The sequence below is a fragment of the Atta cephalotes genome (genome assembly GCF_000143395.1).
Source record: "Atta cephalotes unplaced genomic scaffold scaffold00007, whole genome shotgun sequence".
NCBI lineage: Eukaryota > Metazoa > Arthropoda > Insecta > Hymenoptera > Formicidae > Atta > Atta cephalotes.
Genome location: NW_012130071.1, coordinates 6483554 through 6489859, shown reverse-complemented (window position 1 = coordinate 6489859; position 6306 = coordinate 6483554).

Below are 6306 nucleotides of genomic sequence, written 5' to 3'. Positions count from 1 at the left end.
ATAATATACTAATAAGTAAGTAGTACGTACGTATATAATATTATATATAATTACTTAACTACTTACTTATTCGTAGTTAGTAAGTACTATACTACTAATATATATATATATATATATATATATATATATATATATATATATATATATATATATACATATGCCTTTGATAATTCTATATCTAAATTGTGAATGTTACATCGGTTGTTTTAGACATTGTTGTAACAATGTATTCACCTCTCATTTTGCAAAGTGTTTTAAGCCGTTTAATAAGAAAAGTAATTACGTTAACGGCGATTCCGTGATACAATTTCTTCGATAAAAAATTTACGTTATTAAAAAATAATATTTTCTTAGAATTTTAGATAAATTTGAAAATATACATATTCAAAAAAATTTAGACCGTTAGAATTACGAAAAGAATTTAGGAAATGTTACAACAAAGTTAACCGAGAAATACACCTGAAGAGTTTGAGGGTCATATCTGAAAAAAAAGAGAGAATACTCCATCAATCTCATGTTCCGCAATATGTGAATCAACAATTGAAAATAATGCATAATGGCACAAAAGGAATACCAATAGTAAGTAAACGGTAAGATTTATATCGTTCACGATTAATATTTTCAGTGTTTTTTATAACTTCATATATTACCTCAACAATTATATGTTTTATTTTATAATTTTCATGTTTAATCTCGATAATCTAAAGACTTAGGATGCTAACAGGAAATGCAAAAGATTCGGATTCGACTCCCGGCCGAGGTAATATTTTTCGCAATAAGAATTAATTATTTATAGATTTTAATATGTCTTTCAGCATTATTAAGATCATTTGAAGATGCGAAAAAGCATCAAAATTATTAAATTGCTAGACAATTTAACTCGTGATATTACGATATTATAATTACTGCGATTAGTTTAATAGAGTTAGCGTTTTAAAGACCGAAAAATCATTTTGACGTGCGTTTCAAAAAACCGAACGTAATATATAAATTTACATAGAATCATAGTAGCATTTAAGATCCAACTAGACCTTTAAGGCACTGACTGCTATATAGTTATTTTCGTATTTGTTTTATAATAATAATAATTTTCTTTATTATTAAAGATAAATAGTTTCTCCTTCTTTAATAAAAAACTTTGCAACAACATAAACATATATACTGAAGTTAAACCCTACAAATGCGGAACGTATGGTAAAACATTTCAGTATGAATCGCAATTACGTGACATGCGAGAATCCATACATATGAAAAACCTTATCAATGCGAGATTTATAAAAAAGCATTTAAGTGAGTATTTAAGTGAATAACAAAAGTTAAACGAATAATTCGATCTCTAATAACTTATAATTATATAAAAACCAATAAGTCGCGTTACTTTTAAAAAATAACTTGTCACCATTATGCATTATTTAGACTAACAGTGATAACAGATGCAATCGAAAACGTAAACGAATTAAATTTTTAGGAGGCAAAAATTGGAACAACAGAATGTAACAGAGACGTTTAAGCTTTTTTTTAATTTTATGTTTTTCGTTTCCTAAAATTTTGTTTATTTTTTTTGTTATTTTTTTCTTACATTTGACTCACTCTGATTTTTTATTTTCGCCTAGAGCGCGTTTTTATTGACTGCGTTTTTTTTGGCTACTTCGATCGCCATCTTGGATTTAATTGATTTGTCATTCAATAAGGTTAGAAATTCTTTAATATGATGTGATTATTGAGTCCATCAGTGACGGACTTTTGCTACTTTTATTAATATAATATAGAGCTTTAAAGATTTACACCTAAAACACAGGCATGTCCACTCTTTCATCTCAAATTACTATTTTACTTATTTCCAATAGAAGAGTTAACGATTGAATTAATTTACTTTTGCTTTGATTCACTCGAAATTAGTATTTTTAATTTTATCGATAAAATAGCATTCGAAGAAATTGAAGATAGTTGTTAATGACTACTGCTAGGTGGACGTACCAGTGGCCAATGCTATTGCAAATTAACAACTGTATGTTTTAGTGCATTATTTTTATATTATTGATTCTTGAATAAAAAGAGGAAACTCGAAATAAAAAAGAAAGAGTGTAAGACAACAAACATTAAGCAGAAAGCGTTACATATAATTTTATTAAATCCTCTTTATTGTACTTGCTAATTGATTATCTAATAAATCCATTAACTTTATTTTCATCTGTTCATTATTTTCAACTGCTCGTGTAATGACAACTAATTTAATTTATTCTAATAATCGATATTTAATTAATTAAATTAAATTACTAATAATTAATTTCGCTTAATTAGAAAGACGAATGCGTGACTGAACTTTAATGATTTGGAATCTGCTTTTCCGGATTATGCGAATCTGAAAACCCTTCGTTTTTCATTGACGACAGATGACAAAAATAAATTTGAAATCGGATCGATTCGAAACTTACTTGTGACATCGCAGTTTATCACACACGAAAAACTCAATTGTATTCTGCGATTTAAAATCCTGCTTCGATCCGTAATCGCAAATTATCTTTCGGAATGGATTTCATCTGACTTTCAGATCGAATGGCGGTATTAAAAAATTCCACTCACACGATGGGATGCAATGGGACACGATAATGGTCGCCGTCGACTGCGATATTACATGAAATCCTAACGCTCCTTCTCCAATTCAGAATGAAATTCGCCCCGAAAGATAGCTCGACACCGCCTGATAAGAGGTCAATGGTCACTGCGATTAGCATTTTGCGAACAACTTTAAATTTACTCGGAGATAGATTCCGAATAAAATCATAATCCAAAATTTGAATGTAAAATGAGGAACGCGAAAGTATTAGATTTAATAAGTAAATCTATCCCTACAGTATCATTCCCTACAGATAGCACGTAGAAGAATGAAACATAAGACATCTTAAATATTATTAAATATTAAAAGTTCGTGGCATTTTTCCCGTTATATCTAACGGGAAAAACGCCACGGACTTTTTCCCATACCTAATATATCTTTGAGATATCTTTAACGCGATATCTACAATAAAATAAGTACACTGAAACAAATGTTGAGTGAAATAATAATTCCAAACAAATATTTGGTTAATAGAGTAAGGCGGGACTATTTTGTTAGTTTCAATTTTAAAATAATACGAAAAACGATATGACAAATAATATCTTTTTGAAATGATGTGTTTACAATTACATTATACAATCATAATATTGATAACACAAGAACGAAATATTCAACACGTACTATTCATAAATGTAAACATTATCACGAGAAATGGATGAAAAAATCCTCCGCTCTAGTTTATAATAAAAAATAATTTGATTTTTCTAAATATTTAGTAAATATTACCAAAATTAATATAATCAATCGTTTGATAATATTTATCCACTGAATATTTTATAGAAAAGTAAAATTATTTTTATATTAATTGAACATTTAATTGGAATTGATTGATCTAATATTTGATATAGCTATTATCTGATTATCTTTTTAGTGTAATAAATTTTAAAATGTCATTTTAAAATGTAATTTTAAATTTTCGAGAATTGATTGAAATGTGAATTGATTGAAATGAATTGTGCGTCATTTGCTTATGAAAACTTTTTGATAATAATACCATTTTACTGTGTATAAAAGATCAGCTTTAAGCTGTATGAAATATATCAATCATAGTTGAATATAAGGAGAATAATTGATTATATGACCAATTTTTTTACGGCTTAAGGTTTATTATTGTAGATACCACTGACATCTTATATCCCGATTTAATTTAGATTTGCTGGCTGCAGGGGAATTACAGATCTACGGAATCGAATATTTTTCCTTATTTTACATTCAAATTTCGGATTATAATTTTATTCGGAGTCTATCATCGAGTGAATCTCAAATTGTTCGTGAAAAATTAGGACATAAAATGTCTTCAAGATATCTTATGTCCCGATTTTGGATAAGTGTGCTGTCTGGATCAGAAGAAATCGCATCGCGCAGCATCGAAATGAGATTGCCGTCGCTATTTTTGAATGATGTTCAATTCATTTATTTATTCGCAGAGCAGTCACCACGTCACTCGTTAGTTAGTACATCAACGGGATCGGCCACATCGTGATGTTTAATTTGTATTGGATAAATACGACATATTACATTTTGTAATTACGTTAGCCGTTTTTTGAATTCATCGTTCATATATCGATGATCTGTTTAAAACGTATGTAAGATAAATGTCCCAATAGTCGAACGTTTAAGCATAGCTTGTCATAAATAATATAATTTATAATATTAGAAAGGTTTTTAATATAAATATTTGTATTCATTTGAAAACTCAAGATTCCTTTAAGTAAGAAAAAATTATTTGAATCCACTTATAACATTTATTAATTAAAATATTTAAATAAGTAGTAAAGTGCTTTAATATTAATGGCCGGATAGCCAGACGTATAATTGTTCGAATGCCTAACCACAATCAGAAAATTAGTATGTTGACGAGAAATATTAAATATCCAGTTGCAAATTAAAAATAATATAGTATCAATATTATAATTTCGTATTCAACAATATCAATATAACATGATATTATATAACATTACATTATTGAATATTAAATTACAACATGATGTTACTTTTAGTTGATGTCAACTGAGTAGATATTTAATGACAAAGATAACTAATTTAAATTGATCTTTAAAGTAAACAAAATTTAAGATTAATATTAGTTCAAATAAATAAAGTTTTGTGTAACTATTCGGACATAGGTACTGTTCCAGTAATTGTATGATCGTCGATAGAACGGTTGCAACTTTCTTTCAATGAGTTTTGAAATATAGCCTGCTCATCAAGCGATTGGTTTTTATTTCTGGATCTATAAATAAGAATCAATGTATTCCAAAACTCATTGAAAAAAAAGTGTTGCAACCGTTCTGACCACGATCGTACTTATGTCCAGACATTTACTTTATTTATTTAAATTAATATTAATCAAATAAGCTTTTTAAAAGTAATATTATAATTTAATTGTAATTAAATGCAATTAAATTATATGCAGTAATAAAAAAGCATTTGAGATTAATAATAATAAATTTTGTGTAAGTGTCCGGATATAGTCACTAAGATGTTTACCTTAGATATGACATGTATAAGATTTGTATATGCCGCGCAAGCAGCAAAACAGCTCGTATATGTTAGGACATCTTGCATCTCGCAGATGTGTATAATTTTCCATTTTGACTTGCATGTTTGCTCGTTTCGCGTGTTGTAAGTAGTAATGCGAGATGTATGATAATCACTTTGAAAAATACCGGGTGTAGAATGCAGAAATCGCTCAGAATTAAGTATAGGTTAGGAGCAACAGGTACAATCGTCGAAAACGGCGCGAAGTTAATCGCACAATTTTCAATTCCCTCGTTAGTTGTTGCTCGAAAACTCGATCGTGCTTAAATGGCCATGGTACACAGAAAAAAATTAAACAGTAAAAAATTAAACAGAAGTAGTAAGGAAATTAACATGAATCTCCATTATTCTTTAAAACTTTTAAAATGAATCTCAATTACTCTAAAGAATCTAAAAAATATAAAATCTCGCTCTTAAATATTTGAAAATTAAGCACTCTTTTCCAGACTTAATTTTTACTTTTTAAAATAAGATTCTAAAGAATTTGGAGTAGATCTGTTCAATTTTAGATCTGTTCAATTTTCCAGAGCTGAAACGCAAAGCCATTGACGCAAAAAATTCATTGCGTCTCAACTTATCAATACTTTACAATGCTCAAAACTTACCTATATTTGTATTTACGTTTCATTTCTATCTACTTTTAATTCGCGAGAAATCGTGAATGCGGAAAGATTCGTAATTTTACGTCAGATCCACATAACGTTTTTGACATAATTAAACGCACGTTGCATACCAGTTGTATCATATATACAAAGCGCCATGTGTAATAAATGCCATGTTTTCGCAGAGTGTCGTGCAAGTGCATGTAAGTGCCACGAAAGAGAGTACAGTCAGCGAGGAATGCGAGAGGAGGCGGCGGTCCGGGGAGGCATCGGGCAATAGCAGAGGGTTCGTGGGGTGAGTAATGTAGATATATTTTATTTCTGTTTTTCTTATCTGCGATCATTTTTTCCCGCAGATTTCTCGCATAATGCATTACGTTTTGCAATGCTATATAAATATAATACGTAATTCGCATGTAAAATATTTGAAATTGTTTTTTAAATACTCAAGATATCTGTAATGAAATATTAATAATATTTAATATTTATATATTATATAGAATATTTTGCAATGTTGAAAAATTATATTTATTTAGATTATTTATG